This window comes from Delphinapterus leucas, chromosome 19, assembly GCF_059928025.1.
Source record: "Delphinapterus leucas isolate spDelLeu-1000000601 "Yukka" chromosome 19, BTC_Dleu_Yukka2, whole genome shotgun sequence".
NCBI lineage: Eukaryota > Metazoa > Chordata > Mammalia > Artiodactyla > Monodontidae > Delphinapterus > Delphinapterus leucas.
This window is the reverse complement of record NC_143147.1, coordinates 31,742,276-31,760,088: the sequence shown is the minus strand read 5'-3', so window position 1 is coordinate 31,760,088 and position 17,813 is coordinate 31,742,276.

The following is a 17,813-nucleotide window of genomic DNA, read 5'->3' as shown; positions in this document are numbered from 1 at the left end:
TGCCCTAGTCTGAGCTGCACTCAGAGTAACCCTCAGCTTCGCTTTCCATCTAGGACCTCCTGCCTGAAGTCACCGTGCCTCCTGGAGGAAGTCGGCTTGCGTTCTGACTGCAATTTAAGTCCTCTTCTTCCTGTGGCACTGCAAGCTTTTGAATAGACACAGGACCAGAGGAGCAGCTACGGGGATCCTTGGTTGAGGCAGTTCGCTTGATGCAGAACACCCTACCTGGAGAAGCTGATTCAGGGAAGGAAACACAGGGTAACCTGTGTCTCTTTGGACTTGTTAGAAACAACAGTGGTGCATGCGGAGTGAGCCCGAGGAAACGGGGGCCTGCTGGGACTAGCCTTGCTTTCCCTTTCTGAAGGCTGCATTCATGCTTCGTTGAAGCTCTCTGACATACAGAGCTCTTGACAGGCAAGTCAACCCTTGTAGAATGCTTCTGGGGACAAAATGAATTTGCTCTGTCTAAACCAGGTGCTTCCATGGCCGCGGTTGTTTTCAGCCTGACAAGCTCTAGAGCTAAAAGGAATCTCAACGTGGGAACATGCCTCCAGTTTAGGCCCTTGGTAACCGTGTAGATACGGAAACATGCAGCTGTCTCCATGAGTTCTTAGTGGCTTATATGCTTTATTTTCAAGGAAGTACACGTCTGAGGAGTCCTAGGCCTCTCGGGTATGCATCATTTTCTCTCCAAGTTGACTGAGTACCTCCACACCCCTGTGGGCCGGCTGAGGAACGTCGAGGCCCATTTGTTGATCCGTCGGAGGCCCTCTGTGCGTGCCGAGTGATGGGCAACACACTGTACGTTCCTTGAGGAGAGCTACATGTCCAGAGTGCTCGAACGGCCTCAGGACAACATTGATGGTGAGTCCGAAGTGCCCAGGAAGACTTTGTCATGGCCCATGTGTGTGCTGCCATGAGAAAACACCCTGCTTTGAATACGCCGAGGTCCTCGTACCTGAAGTCACTCTGCTCGAGGAGAAAGTCAGCATCTTACCATGCGGTGTCGCTACCGGCACACCCAGCATGAACACATGCCTGGAAGTAAGGCCCTGATTTGCCGTGCAGAAGAGGAAGCGTGCAGCAGTTTCCAAGAGACGGTGGCCTCTGCTCTGTGTACGTCTAACGGCGGCACAGTTTTCTGGACACCTAGGAGGCTAGCGTGGGCACCCTGTTCCCAGCAGGAACACTGTGTACCCCCAGGCGCACCTGGGTCTGCTAAGCAACATCCACTCCCGTAGCCCTTTAGAGCCCCTCTGTGCATGCCGAGCGTAGGGAAACGCACTGCACTCTCTTTTGGAGCAGCTAAATTTCCTCAGCACTCGCACACGTTCACGAACACCGTTCTGGCAAGTCCCACATGGCGTCGAAGTCTTACGCGTTGCCCTAGTCTGAGCTGCACTCAGAGTAACCCTCAGCTTCGCTTTCCATCTAGGACCTCCTGCCTGAAGTCACCGTGCCTCCTGGAGGAAGTCGGCTTGCGTTCTTACTGCAGTTTAAGTCCTGTTCTTCCTGTGGCACTGCAAGCTTTTGAATAGACACAGGACCAGAGGAGCAGCTACGGGGATCCTTGGTTGAGGCAGTTCGCTTGATGCAGAACACCCTACTTGGAGAAGCTGATTCAGGGAAGGAAACACAGGGTAACCTGTGTCTCTTTGGACTTGTTAGAAACCACAGGGGTGCATGCTGAGTGATCCCGAGGAAACGGGTGCCTGCTGGAACTAGCCTTGCTTTCCCTTTCTGAAGGCTGCATTCATGCTTCGTTGAAGCTCTCTGACATACGCAGCTCTTGACAGGCAAGTCAACCCTGTAGAATGCTTCTGGGGATAAAATGAATTTGCTCTGTCTAAACCAGGTGCTTCCATGGCCGCGGTTGTTTTCAGCCTGACAAGCTCTAGAGCTAAAAGGAATCTCAACGTGGGAACATGCCTCCAGTTTAGGCCCTTGGTAACCGTGTAGATACGGAGGCATGCAGCTGTCTCCATGAGTTCTTAGTCGCTTATATGCTTTATTTTCAAAGATGTACACGTCTGAGGACTCCTAGGCCTCTCGGGTATGCATCATTTTCCCTCCAAGTTGAGTGAGTACCTCAACACCCCTCTGGGCTGGCTGAGGAACTTCGAGACCCATTTGTTGATCCCTCGGAGACCCTCTGTGCGTGCCGAGTGGTGGGCAACACACTGTAGGTTCCTTGAGGAGAGCTACATGTCCAGAGTCCTCGAACGGCCTCAGGACAATATTGCTGCTGAGTCTGTAGTGCCCAGGAAGACTTTGTCATGGCCCTTGTGTGAGATGCCATGAGAAAACACTCTGCTTTGAATACTCCGAGACCCTCGTACCTGAAGTCACTCTGCTCGAGGAGAAAGTCAGCATCTTACCATGCGGTGTCGCTACCGGCACACCCAGCATGAACACATGCCTGGAAGTAAGGCCCTGATTTGCCGTGCACAAGAGGAGGCGTGCAGCAGATTCCAGGAGCCGGTGGCCTCTGCTCTGCGTACGTCTAATGGCGGCACAATTTTCTGGACACCTAGGAGGCTAGCGTGGGCACCCTGTTCCCGGCAGGAACACTGAGTACCCCCATGCGCACCTGGGTCTGCTAAGCAACATCCATTCCCGTAGCCCTTTAGAGCCCCTCTGTGCATGCCGAGCTTAGGGAAACGCACTGCACTCTCTTTTGGAGCAGCTAAATTTCCTCAGCACTCGCACACGTTCACGAACACCGTTCTGGCAAGTCCCACATGACGTCGAAGTCTTACGCGTTACCCTAGTATGAGCAGAACTCAGAGTAACCCTCAGCTTCGCTTTCCATCTAGGACCTCCTGCCTGAAGTCACCGTGCCTCCTGGAGGAAGTCGGCTTGCGTTCTGACTGCAATTTAAGTCCTGTTCTTCCTGAGGCACTGCAAGCTTTTGAATAGACACAGGACCAGAGGAGCAGCTACGGCGATCCTTGGTTGAGGCAGTTCGCTTGATGCAGAACACCCTACTTGGAGAAGCAGATTCAGGGAAGGAAACACAGGGTAACCTGTGTCTCTTTGGACTTGTTAGAAACCACGGTCGTGCATGCTGAGTGAGCCCGAGGAAACGGGGGCCTGCTGGGACTAGCCTTGCTTTCCCTTTCTGAAGGCTGCATTCATGCTTCGTTAAAGCTCCCTGACATACACAGCTCTTGACAGCCAAGTCAACCCTTGTAGAATGTTTCTGGGGACAAAATGAATTTGCTCTGTCTAAACCAGGTGCTTCCATGGCCGCGGTTGTTTTCAGCCTGACAAGCTCTAGAGCTAAAAGGAATCTCAACGTGGGAACATGCCTCCAGTTTAGGCCCTTGGTAACCGTGTAGATACGGAGGCATGCAGCTGTCTCCATGAGTTCTTAGTCGCTTATATGCTTTATTTTCAAAGATGTACACGTCTGAGGACTCCTAGGCCTCTCGGGTATGCATCATTTTCCCTCCAAGTTGACTGAGTACCTCCACACCCCTGTGGGCCGGCTGAGGAACGTCGAGGCCCATTTGTTGATCCGTCGGAGGCCCTCTGTGCGTGCCGAGTGATGGGCAACACACTGTACGTTCCTTGAGGAGAGCTACATGTCCAGAGTCCTCGAACGGCCTCAGGACAACATTGATGGTGAGTCCGAAGTGCCCAGGAAGACTTTGTCATGGCCCATGTGTGTGCTGCCATGAGAAAACACTCTGCTTTGAATACTCCGAGGCCCTCGTACCTGAAGTCACTCTGCTCGAGGAGAAAGTCAGCATCTTACCATGCGGTGTCGCTACCGGCACACCCAGCATGAACACATGCCTGGAAGTAAGGCCCTGATTTGCCGTGCAGAATAGGAAGCGTGCAGCAGTTTCCAAGAGCCGGTGGCCTCTGCTCTGCGTACGTCTAACGGCGGCACAGTTTTCTGGACACCTAGGAGGCTAGCGTGGGCACCCTGTTCCCGGCAGGAACACTGAGTACCCCCAGGCGCACCTGGGTCTGCTAAGCAACATCCACTCCCGTAGCCCTTTAGAGCCCCTCTGTGCATGCCGAGCGTAGGGAAACGCACTGCACTCTCTTTTGGAGCAGCTAAATTTCCTCAGCACTCGCACACGTTCACGAACACCTTTCTGGCAAGTCCCACATGGCGTCGAAGTCTTACGCGTTGCCCTAGTCTGAGCTGCACTCAGAGTAACCCTCAGCTTCGCTTTCCATCTAGGACCTCCTGCCTGAAGTCACCGTGCCTCCTGTAGGAAGTCGGCTTGCGTTCTTACTGCAATTTAAGTCCTGTTCTTCCTGTGGCACTGCAAGCTTTTGAATAGACACAGGACCAGAGGAGCAGCTACGGCGATCCTTGGTTGAGGCAGTTCGCTTGATGCAGAACACCCTACTTGGAGAAGCTGATTCAGGGAAGGAAACACAGGGTAACCTGTGTCTCTTTGGACTTGTTAGAAACCACAGTCGTGCATGCTGAGTGAGCACGAGGAAACGGGGGCCTGCTGGAACTAGCCTTGCTTTCCCTTTCTGAAGGCTGCATTCATGCTTCGTTGAAGCTCTCTGACATACGCAGCTCTTGACAGGCAAGTCAACCCTGTAGAATGCTTCTGGGGACAAAATGAATTTGCTCTCTCTAAACCAGGTGCTTCCATGGCCGCGGTTGTTTTCAGCCTGACAAGCTCTAGAGCTAAAAGGAATCTGAACGTGGGAACATGCCTCCAGTTTAGGCCCTTGGTAACCGTGTAGATACGGAGGCATGCAGCTGTCTCCATGAGTTCTTAGTCGCTTATATGCTTTATTTTCAAAGATGTACACGTCTGAGGACTCCTAGGCCTCTCGGGTATGCATCATTTTCCCTCCAAGTTGAGTGAGTACCTCAACACCCCTCTGGGCTGGCTGAGGAACTTCGAGACCCATTTGTTGATCCCTCGGAGGCCCTCTGTGTGTGCCGAGTGGTGGGCAACACACTGTAGGTTCCTTGAGGAGAGCTACATGTCCAGAGTGCTCGAACGGCCTCAGGACAACATTGATGGTGAGTCCGAAGTGCCCAGGAAGACTTTGTCATGGCCCATGTGTGTGCTGCCATGAGAAAACACCCTGCTTTGAATACTCCGAGGCCCTCGTACCTGAAGTCACTCTGCTCGAGGAGAAAGTCAGCATCTTACCATGCGGTGTCGCTACCGGCACACCCAGCATGAACACATGCCTGGAAGTAAGGCCCTGATTTGCCGAGCACAAGAGCAGGCGTGCAGCAGTTTCCAAGAGCCGGTGGCCTCTGCTCTGCGTACGTCTAACGGCGGCACAGTTTTCTGGACACCTAGGAGGCTAGCGTGGGCACCCTGTTCCCGGCAGGAACACTGAGTAACCCCAGGCGCACCTGGGTCTGCTAAGCAACATCCACTCCCGTAGCCCTTTAGAGCCCCTCTGTGCATGCCGAGCGTAGGGAAACGCACTGCACTCTCATTTGGAACAGCTAAATTTCCTCAGCACTCGCACACGTTTACGAACACCGTTCTGGGAAGTCCCACATGGCATCGAAGTCTTACGCGTTGCCCTAGTCTGAGCTGCACTCAGAGTAACCCTCGGCTTCGCTTTCCATCTAGGACCTCCTGCCTGAAGTCACCGTGCCTCCTGGAGGAAGTCGGCTTGCGTTCTGAGTGCCATTTAACTCCTGTTCTTCCTGTGGCACTGCAGGCTTTTGAATAGACACAGGACCAGAGGAGCAGCTACGGCGATCCTTGGTTGAGGCAGTTCGCTTGATGCAGAACACCCTACTTGGAGAAGCAGATTCAGGGAAGGAAACACAGGGTAACTTGTGTCTCTTTGGACTTCTTAGAAAGAACAGGGGTGCATGGTGAGTGAGCCCGAGGAAACGGGGGCCTGCTGGGACTAGCCTTGCTTTCCCTTTCTGAAGGCTGCATTCATGCTTCGTTAAAGATCCCTGACATACACAGCTCTTGACAGGCAAGTCAACCCTTGTAGAATGCTTCTGGGGACAAAATGAATTTGCTCTGTCTAAACCAGGTGCTTCCATGGCCGTGGTTGTTTTCAGCCTGACAAGCTCTAGAGCTAAAAGGAATCTCAACGTGGGAACATGCCTCCAGTTTAGGCCCTTGGTAACCGTGTAGATACGGAGGCATGCAGCTGTCTCCATGAGTTCTTAGTCGCTTATATGCTTTATTTTCAAAGATGTACACGTCTGAGGACTCCTAGGCCTCTCGGGTATGCATCATTTTCCCTCCAAGTTGAGTGAGTACCTCAACACCCCTCTGGGCTGGCTGAGGAAATCGAGGCCCATTTGTTGATCCCTCAGAGGCCCTCTGTGCATGCCGAGTGATGGGCAACACACTGTAGGTTCCTTGAGGAGAGCTACATGTCCAGAGTCCTCGAAGGGCCTCAGCACAATATTGCTGCTGAGTCTGTAGTGCCCAGGAAGACTTTGTCATGGCCCTTGTGTGAGATGCCATGAGAAAACACTCTGCTTTGAATACTCCGAGGCCCTCGTACCTGAAGTCACTCTGCTCGAGGAGAAAGTCAGCATCTTACCATGCGGTGTCGCTTCCGGCACACCCAGCATGAACACATGCCTGGAAGTAAGGCCCTGATTTGCCGAGCACAAGAGGAGGCGTGCAGCAGTTTCCAAGACCCGGTGGCCTCTGCTCTGCGTACGTCTAACGGCGGCACAGTTTTCTGGACACCTAGGAGGCTAGCGTGGGCACCCTGTTCCCGGCAGGAACACTGAGTACCCCCAGGCGCACCTGTGTCTGCTAAGCAACATCCACTCCCGTAGCCCTTTAGAGCCCCTCTGTGCATGCCGAGCGTAGGGAAACGCACTGCACTCTCTTTTGGAGCAGCTAAATTTCCTCAGCACTCGCACATGTTCACGAACACCGTTCTGGCTAGTCCCACATGGCGTCGAAGTCTTACGTGTTGCCCTAGTCTGAGCTGCACTCAGAGTAACCCTCAGCTTCGCTTTCCATCTAGGACCTCCTGCCTGAAGTCACCGTGCCTTCTGGAGGAAGTCGGCTTGCATTCTGACTGCAATTTAACTCCTGTTCTTCCTGTGGCACTGCAGGCTTTTGAAGAGACACAGGACCAGAGGAGCAGCTACGGCGATCCTTGGTTGAGGCAGTTCGCTTGATGCAGAACACCCTACTTGGAGAAGCAGATTCAGGGAAGGAAACACAGGGTAACCTGTGTCTCTTTGGACTTGTTAGAAACAACAGTGGTGCATGCAGTGTGAGCCCGAGGAAACAGGGGCCTGCTGGGACTAGCCTTGCTTTCCCTTTCTGAAGGCTGCATTCATGCTTCGTTAAAGATCCCTGACATACACAGCTCTTGACAGGCAAGTCAACCCTTGTAGAATGCTTCTGGGGAGAAAATGAATTTGCTCTGTCTAAACCAGGTGCTTCCATGGCCGTGGTTGTTTTCAGCCTGACAAGCTCTAGAGCTAAAAGGAATCTCAACGTGGGAACATGCCTCCAGTTTAGGCCCTTGGTAACCGTGTAGATACGGAGGCATGCAGCTGTCTCCATGAGTTCTTAGTCGCTTATATGCTTTATTTTCAAAGATGTACACGTCTGAGGACTCCTAGGCCTCTCGGGTATGCATCATTTTCCCTCCAAGTTGAGTGAGTACCTCAACATCCCTCTGGGCTGGCTGAGGAAATCGAGGCCCATTTGTTGATCCCTCGGAGGCCCTCTGTGCGTGCCGAGTGGTGGGCAACACACTGTAGGTTCCTTGAGGAGAGCTACATGTCCAGAGTGCTCGAACGGCCTCAGGACAACATTGATGGTGAGTCCGAAGTGCCCAGGAAGACTTTGTCATGGCCCATGTGTGTGCTGCCATGAGAAAACACTCTGCTTTGAATACTCCGAGGACCTCGTACCTGAAGTCACTCTGCTCTAGGAGAAAGTCAGCATCTTACCATGCGGTGTCGCTACCGGCACACCCAGCATGAACACATGCCTGGAAGTAAGGCCCTGATTTGCCGTGCACAAGAGGAGGCGTGCAGCAGTTTCCAAGAGCTGGTGGCCTCTGCTCTGCGTACGTCTAACGGCGGCACAGTTTTCTGGACACCTAGGAGGCTAGCGTGGGCACCCTGTTCCCGGCAGGAACACTGAGTACCCCCAGGCGCACCTGGGTCTGCTAAGCAACATCCACTCCCGTAGCCCTTTAGAGCCCCTCTGTGCATGCCGAGCGTAGGGAAACGCACTGCACTCTCATTTGGAACAGCTAAATTTCCTCAGCACTCGCACACGTTTACGAACACCGTTCTGGGAAGTCCCACATGGCATCGAAGTCTTACGCGTTGCCCTAGTCTGAGCTGCACTCAGAGTAACCCTCGGCTTCGCTTTCCATGTAGGACCTCCTGCCTGAAGTCACCGTGCCTCCTGGAGGAAGTCGGCTTGCGTTCTGACTGCCATTTAACTCCTGTTCTTCCTGTGGCACTGCAGGCTTTTGAATAGACACAGGACCAGAGGAGCAGCTACGGCGATCCTTGGTTGAGGCAGTTCGCTTGATGCAGAACACCCCACTTGGAGAAGCAGATTCAGGGAAGGAAACACAGGGTAACTTGTGTCTCTTTGGACTTGTTAGAAACAACAGGGGTGCATGGTGAGTGAGCCCGAGGAAACGGGGGCCTGCTGGGACTAGCCTTGCTTTCCCTTTCTGAAGGCTGCATTCATGCTTCGTTAAAGCTCCCTGACATACACAGCTCTTGACAGGCAAGTCAACCCTTGTAGAATGCTTCTGGGGACAAAATGAATTTGCTCTGTCTAAACCAGGTGCTTCCATGGCCGCGGTTGTTTTCAGCCTGACAAGCTCTAGAGCTAAAAGGAATCTCAACGTGGGAACATGCCTCCAGTTTAGGCCCTTGGTAACCGTGTAGATACGGAGGCATGCAGCTGTCTCCATGAGTTCTTAGTCGCTTATATGCTTTATTTTCAAAGAAGTACACGTCTGAGGACTCCTAGGCCTCTCGGGTATGCATCATTTTCCCTCCAAGTTGAGTGAGTACCTCAACACCCCTCTGGGCTGGCTGAGGAACTCGAGGCCCATTTGTTGATCCCTCGGAGGCCCTCTGTGCGTGCCGAGTGATGGGCAACACACTGTAGGTTCCTTGAGGAGAGCTACATGTCCAGAGTCCTCGAACGGCCTCAGGACAATATTGCTGCTGAGTCTGTAGTGCCCAGGAAGACTTTGTCATGGCCCTTGTGTGAGATGCCATGAGAAAACACTCTGCTTTGAATACTCCGAGGCCCTCGTACCTGAAGTCACTCTGCTCGAGGAGAAAGTCAGCATCTTACCATGCGGTGTCGCTACCGGCACACCCAGCATGAACACATGCCTGGAAGTAAGGCCCTGATTTGCCGTGCACAAGAGGAGGCGTGCAGCAGTTTCCAAGAGCCGCTGGCCTCTGCTCTGCGTACGTCTAACGGCGGCACAGTTTTCTGGACACCTAGGAGGCTAGCGTGGGCACCCTGTTCCCGGGAGGAACACTGAGTACCCCCAGGCGCACCTGTGTCTGCTAAGCAACATCCACTCCCGTAGCCCTTTAGAGCCCCTCTGTGCATGCCGAGCGTAGGGAAACGCACTGCACTCTCTTTTGGAGCAGCTAAATTTCCTCAGCACTCGCACATGTTCACGAACACCGTTCTGGCAAGTCCCACATGGCGTCGAAGTCTTACGTGTTGCCCTAGTCTGAGCTGCACTCAGAGTAACCCTCAGCTTCGCTTTCCATCTAGGACCTCCTGCCTGAAGTCACCGTGCCTTCTGGAGGAAGTCGGCTTGCATTCTGACTGCAATTTAACTCCTGTTCTTCCTGTGGCACTGCAGGCTTTTGAAGAGACACAGGACCAGAGGAGCAGCTACGGCGATCCTTGGTTGAGGCAGTTCGCTTGATGCAGAACACCCTACTTGGAGAAGCAGATTCAGGGAAGGAAACACAGGGTAACCTGTGTCTCTTTGGACTTGTTAGAAACAACAGTGGTGCATGCTGTGTGAGCCCGAGGAAACAGGGGCCTGCTGGGACTAGCCTTGCTTTCCCTTTCTGAAGGCTGCATTCATGCTTCGTTAAAGATCCCTGACATACACAGCTCTTGACAGGCAAGTCAACCCTTGTAGAATGCTTCTGGGGAGAAAATGAATTTGCTCTGTCTAAACCAGGTGCTTCCATGGCCGTGGTTGTTTTCAGCCTGACAAGCTCTAGAGCTAAAAGGAATCTCAACGTGGGAACATGCCTCCAGTTTAGGCCCTTGGTAACCGTGTAGATACGGAGGCATGCAGCTGTCTCCATGAGTTCTTAGTCGCTTATATGCTTTATTTTCAAAGATGTACACGTCTGAGGACTCCTAGGCCTCTCGGGTATGCATCATTTTCCCTCCAAGTTGACTGAGTACCTCAACACCCCTGTGGGCTGGCTGAGGAAATCGAGGCCCATTTGTTGATCCCTCGGAGGCCCTCTGTGCGTGCCGAGTGATGGGCAACACACTGTAGGTTCCTTGAGGAGAGCTACATGTCCAGAGTGCTCGAACGGCCTCAGGACAACATTGATGGTGAGTCCGAAGTGCCCAGGAAGACTTTGTCATGGCCCATGTGTGTGCTGCCATGAGAAAACACCCTGCTTTGAATACTCCGAGGCCCTCGTACCTGAAGTCACTCTGCTCGAGGAGAAAGTCAGCATCTTACCATGCGGTGTCGCTACCGGCACACCCAGCATGAACACATGCCTGGAAGTAAGGCCCTGATTTGCCGTGCAGAAGAGGAGGCGTGCAGCAGTTTCCAAGAGCCGGTGGCCTCTGCTCTGCGTACGTCTAACGGCGGCACAGTTTTCTGGACACCTAGGAGGCTAGCGTGGGCACCCTGTTCACGGCAGGAACACTGAGTAACCCCAGGCGCACCTGGGTCTGCTAAGCAACATCCACTCCCGTAGCCCTTTAGAGCCCCTCTGTGCATGCCGAGCGTAGGGAAACGCACTGCACTCTCATTTGGAACAGCTAAATTTCCTCAGCACTCGCACACGTTTACGAACACCGTTCTGGGAAGTCCCACATGGCATCGAAGTCTTACGCGTTGCCCTAGTCTGAGCTGCACTCAGAGTAACCCTCGGCTTCGCTTTCCATCTAGGACCTCCTGCCTGAAGTCACCGTGCCTCCTGGAGGAAGTCGGCTTGCGTTCTTACTGCAATTTAAGTCCTCTTCTTCCTGTGGCACTGCAAGCTTTTGAATAGACACAGGACCAGAGGAGCAGCTACGGGGATCCTTGGTTGAGGCAGTTCGCTTGATGCAGAACACCCTACTTGGAGAAGCTGATTCAGGGAAGGAAACACAGGGTAACCTGTGTCTCTTTGGACTTGTTAGAAACCACAGGGGTGCATGCTGAGTGAGCCCGAGGAAACGGGTGCCTGCTGGAACTAGCCTTGCTTTCCCTTTCTGAAGGCTGCATTCATGCTTCGTTGAAGCTCCCTGACATACGCAGCTCTTGACAGGCAAGTCAACCCTGTAGAATGCTTCTGGGGACAAAATGAATTTGCTCTGTCTAAACCAGGTGCTTCCATGGCCGTGGTTGTTTTCAGCCTGACAAGCTCTAGAGCTAAAAGGAATCTCAACGTGGGAACATGCCTCCAGTTTAGGCCCTTGGTAACCGTGTAGATACGGAGGCATGCAGCTGTCTCCATGAGTTCTTAGTCGCTTATATGCTTTATTTTCAAAGATGTACACGTCTGAGGACTCCTAGGCCTCTCGGGTATGCATCATTTTCCCTCCAAGTTGAGTGAGTACCTCAACACCCCTCTGGGCTGGCTGAGGAAATCGAGGCCCATTTGTTGATCCCTCGGAGGCCCTCTGTGCGTGCCGAGTGGTGGGCAACACACTGTAGGTTCCTTGAGGAGAGCTACATGTCCAGAGTCCTCGAACGGCCTCAGGACAATATTGCTGCTGAGTCTGTAGTGCCCAGGAAGACTTTGTCATGGCCCTTGTGTGAGATGCCATGAGAAAACACTCTGCTTTGAATACTCCGAGGCCCTCGTACCTGAAGTCACTCTGCTCGAGGAGAAAGTCAGCATCTTACCATGCGGTGTCGCTACCGGCACACCCAGCATGAACACATGCCTGGAAGTAAGGCCCTGATTTGCCGTGCACAAGAGGAGGCGTGCAGCAGTTTCCAAGAGCCGGTGGCCTCTGCTCTGCGTACGTCTAACGGCGGCACAGTTTTCTGGACACCTAGGAGGCTAGCGTGGGCACCCTGTTCCCGGCAGGAACACTGAGTACCCCCAGGCGCACCTGGGTCTGCTAAGCAACATCCACTCCCGTAGCCCTTTAGAGCCCCTCTGTGCATGCCGAGCGTAGGGAAACGCACTGCACTCTCTTTTGGAGCAGCTAAATTTCCTCAGCACTCGCACACGTTCACGAACACCGTTCTGGCAAGTCCCACATGGCGTCGAAGTCTTACGCGTTGCCCTAGTCTGAGCTGCACTCAGAGTAACCCTCAGCTTCGCTTTCCATCTAGGACCTCCTGCCTGAAGTCACCGTGCCTCCTGGAGGAAGTCGGCTTGCGTTCTGACTGCAATTTAACTCCTGTTCTTCCTGAGGCACTGCAAGCTTTTGAATAGACACAGGACCAGAGGAGCAGCTACGGCGATCCTTGGTTGAGGCAGTTCGCTTGATGCAGAACACCCTACTTGGAGAAGCAGATTCAGGGAAGGAAACACAGGGTAACCTGTGTCTCTTTGGACTTGTTAGAAACAACAGTGGTGCATGCTGAGTGAGCCCGAGGAAACGGGGGCCTGCTGGGACTAGACTTGCTTTCCCTTTCTGAAGGCTGCATTCATGCTTCGTTAAAGATCCCTGACATACACAGCTCTTGACAGGCAAGTCAACCCTTGTAGAATGCTTCTGGGGACAAAATGAATTTGCTCTGTCTAAACCAGGTGCTTCCATGGCCGCGGTTGTTTTCAGCCTGACAAGCTCTAGAGCTAAAAGGAATCTCAACGTGGGAACATGCCTCCAGTTTAGGCCCTTGGTAACCGTGTAGATACGGAGGCATGCAGCTGTCTCCATGAGTTCTTAGTCGCTTATATGCTTTATTTTCAAGGAAGTACACGTCTGAGGACTCCTAGGCCTCTCGGGTATGCATCATTTTCCCTCCAAGTTGACTGAGTACCTCCACACCCCTGTGGGCCGGCTGAGGAACGTCGAGGCCCATTTGTTGATCCCTCGGAGGCCCTCTGTGCGTGCCGAGTGATGGGCAACACACTGTAGGTTCCTTGAGGAGAGCTACATGTCCAGAGTGCTCGAACGGCCTCAGGACAACATTGCTGGTGAGTCCGAAGTGCCCAGGAAGACTTTGTCATGGCCCATGTGTGTGCTGCCATGAGAAAACACCCTGCTTTGAATACTCCGAGGCCCTCGTACCTGAAGTCACTCTGCTCGAGGAGAAAGTCAGCATCTTACCATGCGGTGTCGCTACCGGCACACCCAGCATGAACACATGCCTGGAAGTAAGGCCCTGATTTGCCGTGCAGAAGAGGAGGCGTGCAGCAGTTTCCAAGAGCCGGTGGCCTCTGCTCTGCGTACGTCTAACGGCGGCACAGTTTTCTGGACACCTAGGAGGCTAGCGTGGGCACCCTGTCCACGGCAGGAACACTGAGTAACCCCAGGCGCACCTGGGTCTGCTAAGCAACATCCACTCCCGTAGCCCTTTAGAGCCCCTCTGTGCATGCCGAGCGTAGGGAAACGCACTGCACTCTCATTTGGAACAGCTAAATTTCCTCAGCACTCGCACACGTTTACGAACACCGTTCTGGGAAGTCCCACATGGCATCGAAGTCTTACGCGTTGCCCTAGTCTGAGCTGCACTCAGAGTAACCCTCGGCTTCGCTTTCCATCTAGGACCTCCTGCCTGAAGTCACCGTGCCTCCTGGAGGAAGTCGGCTTGCGTTCTTACTGCAATTTAAGTCCTCTTCTTCCTGTGGCACTGCAAGCTTTTGAATAGACACAGGACCAGAGGAGCAGCTACGGGGATCCTTGGTTGAGGCAGTTCGCTTGATGCAGAACACCCTACTTGGAGAAGCTGATTCAGGGAAGGAAACACAGGGTAACCTGTGTCTCTTTGGACTTGTTAGAAACCACAGGGGTGCATGCTGAGTGAGCCCGAGGAAACGGGGGCCTGCTGGGACTAGCCTTGCTTTCCCTTTCTGAAGGCTGCATTCATGCTTCGTTGAAGCTCCCTGACATACACAGCTCTTGACAGGCAAGTCAACCCTGTAGAATGCTTCTGGGGACAAAATGAATTTGCTCTGTCTAAACCAGGTGCTTCCATGGCCGTGGTTGTTTTCAGCCTGACAAGCTCTAGAGCTAAAAGGAATCTCAACGTGGGAACATGCCTCCAGTTTAGGCCCTTGGTAACCGTGTAGATACGGAGGCATGCAGCTGTCTCCATGAGTTCTTAGTCGCTTATATGCTTTATTTTCAAAGATGTACACGTCTGAGGACTCCTAGGCCTCTCGGGTATGCATCATTTTCCCTCCTAGTTGACTGAGTACCTCCACACCCCTGTGGGCCGGCTGAGGAACGTCGAGGCCCATTTGTTGATCCCTCGGAGGCCCTCTGTGCGTGCCGAGTGATGGGCAACACACTGTAGGTTCCTTGAGGAGAGCTACATGTCCATAGTGCTCGAACGGCCTCAGGACAACATTGCTGGTGAGTCCGAAGTGCCCAGGAAGACTTTGTCATGGCCCATGTGTGTGCTGCCATGAGAAAACACCCTGCTTTGAATACTCCGAGGCCCTCGTACCTGAAGTCACTCTGCTCGAGGAGAAAGTCAGCATCTTACCATGCGGTGTCGCTACCGGCACACCCAGCATGAACACATGCCTGGAAGTAAGGCCCTGATTTGCCGTGCACAAGAGGAGGCGTGCAGCAGTTTCCAAGAGCCGGTGGCCTCTGCTCTGCGTACGTCTAACGGCGGCACAGTTTTCTGGACACCTAGGAGGCTAGCGTGGGCACCCTGTTCCCGGCAGGAACACTGAGTACCCCCAGGCGCACCTGGGTCTGCTAAGCAACATCCACTCCCGTAGCCCTTTAGAGCCCCTCTGTGCATGCCGAGCGTAGGGAAACGCACTGCACTCTCTTTTGGAGCAGCTAAACTTCCTCAGCACTCGCACACGTTCACGAACACCATTCTGGCAAGTCCCACATGGCGTCGAAGTCTTACGCGTTGCCCTAGTCTGAGCTGCACTCAGAGTAACCCTCAGCTTCGCTTTCCATCTAGGACCTCCTGCCTGAAGTCACCGTGCCTCCTGGAGGAAGTCGGCTTGTGTTCTTACTGCAATTTAAGTCCTGTTCTTCCTGTGGCACTGCAGGCTTTTGAATAGACACAGGACCAGAGGAGCAGCTACGGCGATCCTTGGTTGAGGCAGTTCGCTTGATGCAGAACACCCTACTTGGAGAAGCAGATTCAGGGAAGGAAACACAGGGTAACCTGTGTCTCTTTGGACTTGTTAGAAACAACAGTGGTGCATGGTGAGTGAGCCCGAGGAAACGGGGGCCTGCTGGGACTAGCCTTGCTTTCCCTTTCTGAAGGCTGCATTCATGCTTCGTTGAAGCTCTCTGACATACACAGCTCTTGACAGGCAAGTCAACCCTTGTAGAATGCTTCTGGGGACAAAATGAATTTGCTCTGTCTAAACCAGGTGCTTCCATGGCCGCGGTTGTTTTCAGCCTGACAAGCTCTAGAGCTAAAAGGAATCTCAACGTGGGAACATGCCTCCAGTTTAGGCCCTTGGTAACCGTGTAGATACGGAGGCATGCAGCTGTCTCCATGAGTTCTTAGTCGCTTATATGCTTTATTTTCAAAGATGTACACGTCTGAGGACTCCTAGGCCTCTCGGGTATGCATCATTTTCCCTCCTAGTTGACTGAGTACCTCCACACCCCTGTGGGACGGCTGAGGAACGTCGAGGCCCATTTGTTGATCCGTCGGAGGCCCTCTGTGCGTGCCGAGTGATGGGCAACACACTGTAGGTTCCTTGAGGAGAGCTACATGTCCATAGTGCTCGAACGGCCTCAGGACAACATTGCTGGTGAGTCCGAAGTGCCCAGGAAGACTTTGTCATGGCCCATGTGTGTGCTGCCATGAGAAAACACCCTGCTTTGAATACTCCGAGGCCCTCGTACCTGAAGTCACTCTGCTCGAGGAGAAAGTCAGCATCTTACCATGCGGTGTCGCTACCGGCACACCCAGCATGAACACATGCCTGGAAGTAAGGCCCTGATTTGCCGTGCACAAGAGGAGGCGTGCAGCAGTTTCCAAGAGCCGGTGGCCTCTGCTCTGCGTACGTCTAACGGCGGCACAGTTTTCTGGACACCTAGGAGGCTAGCGTGGGCACCCTGTTCCCGGCAGGAACACTGAGTAACCCCAGGCGCACCTGGGTCTGCTAAGCAACATCCACTCCCGTAGCCCTTTAGAGCCCCTCTGTGCATGCCGAGCGTAGGGAAACGCACTGCACTCTCATTTGGAACAGCTAAATTTCCTCAGCACTCGCACACGTTTACGAACACCGTTCTGGGAAGTCCCACATGGCATCGAAGTCTTACGCGTTGCCCTAGTCTGAGCTGCACTCAGAGTAACCCTCGGCTTCGCTTTCCATCTAGGACCTCCTGCCTGAAGTCACCGTGCCTCCTGGAGGAAGTCGGCTTGCGTTCTTACTGCAATTTAAGTCCTCTTCTTCCTGTGGCACTGCAAGCTTTTGAATAGACACAGGACCAGAGGAGCAGCTACGGGGATCCTTGGTTGAGGCAGTTCGCTTGATGCAGAACACCCTACTTGGAGAAGCTGATTCAGGGAAGGAAACACAGGGTAACCTGTGTCTCTTTGGACTTGTTAGAAACCACAGGGGTGCATGCTGAGTGAGCCCGAGGAAACGGGGGCCTGCTGGAACTAGCCTTGCTTTCCCTTTCTGAAGGCTGCATTCATGCTTCGTTGAAGCTCCCTGACATACGCAGCTCTTGACAGGCAAATCAACCCTGTAGAATGCTTCTGGGGACAAAATGAATTTGCTCTGTCTAAACCAGGTGCTTCCATGGCCGTGGTTGTTTTCAGCCTGACAAGCTCTAGAGCTAAAAGGAATCTCAACGTGGGAACATGCCTCCAGTTTAGGCCCTTGGTAACCGTGTAGATACGGAGGCATGCAGCTGTCTCCATGAGTTCTTAGTCGCTTATATGCTTTATTTTCAAAGATGTACACGTCTGAGGACTCCTAGGCCTCTCGGGTATGCATCATTTTCCCTCCAAGTTGAGTGAGTACCTCAACACCCCTCTGGGCTGGCTGAGGAAATCGAGGCCCATTTGTTGATCCCTCGGAGGCCCTCTGTGCGTGCCGAGTGGTGGGCAACACACTGTAGGTTCCTTGAGGAGAGCTACATGTCCAGAGTCCTCGAACGGCCTCAGGACAATATTGCTGCTGAGTCTGTAGTGCCCAGGAAGACTTTGTCATGGCCCTTGTGTGAGATGCCATGAGAAAACACTCTGCTTTGAATACTCCGAGGCCCTCGTACCTGAAGTCACTCTGCTCGAGGAGAAAGTCAGCATCTTACCATGCGGTGTCGCTACCGGCACACCCAGCATGAACACATGCCTGGAAGTAAGGCCCTGATTTGCCGTGCACAAGAGGAGGCGTGCAGCAGTTTCCAAGAGCCGGTGGCCTCTGCTCTGCGTACGTCTAACGGCGGCACAGTTTTCTGGACACCTAGGAGGCTAGCGTGGGCACCCTGTTCCCGGCAGGAACACTGAGTACCCCCAGGCGCACCTGGGTCTGCTAAGCAACATCCACTCCCGTA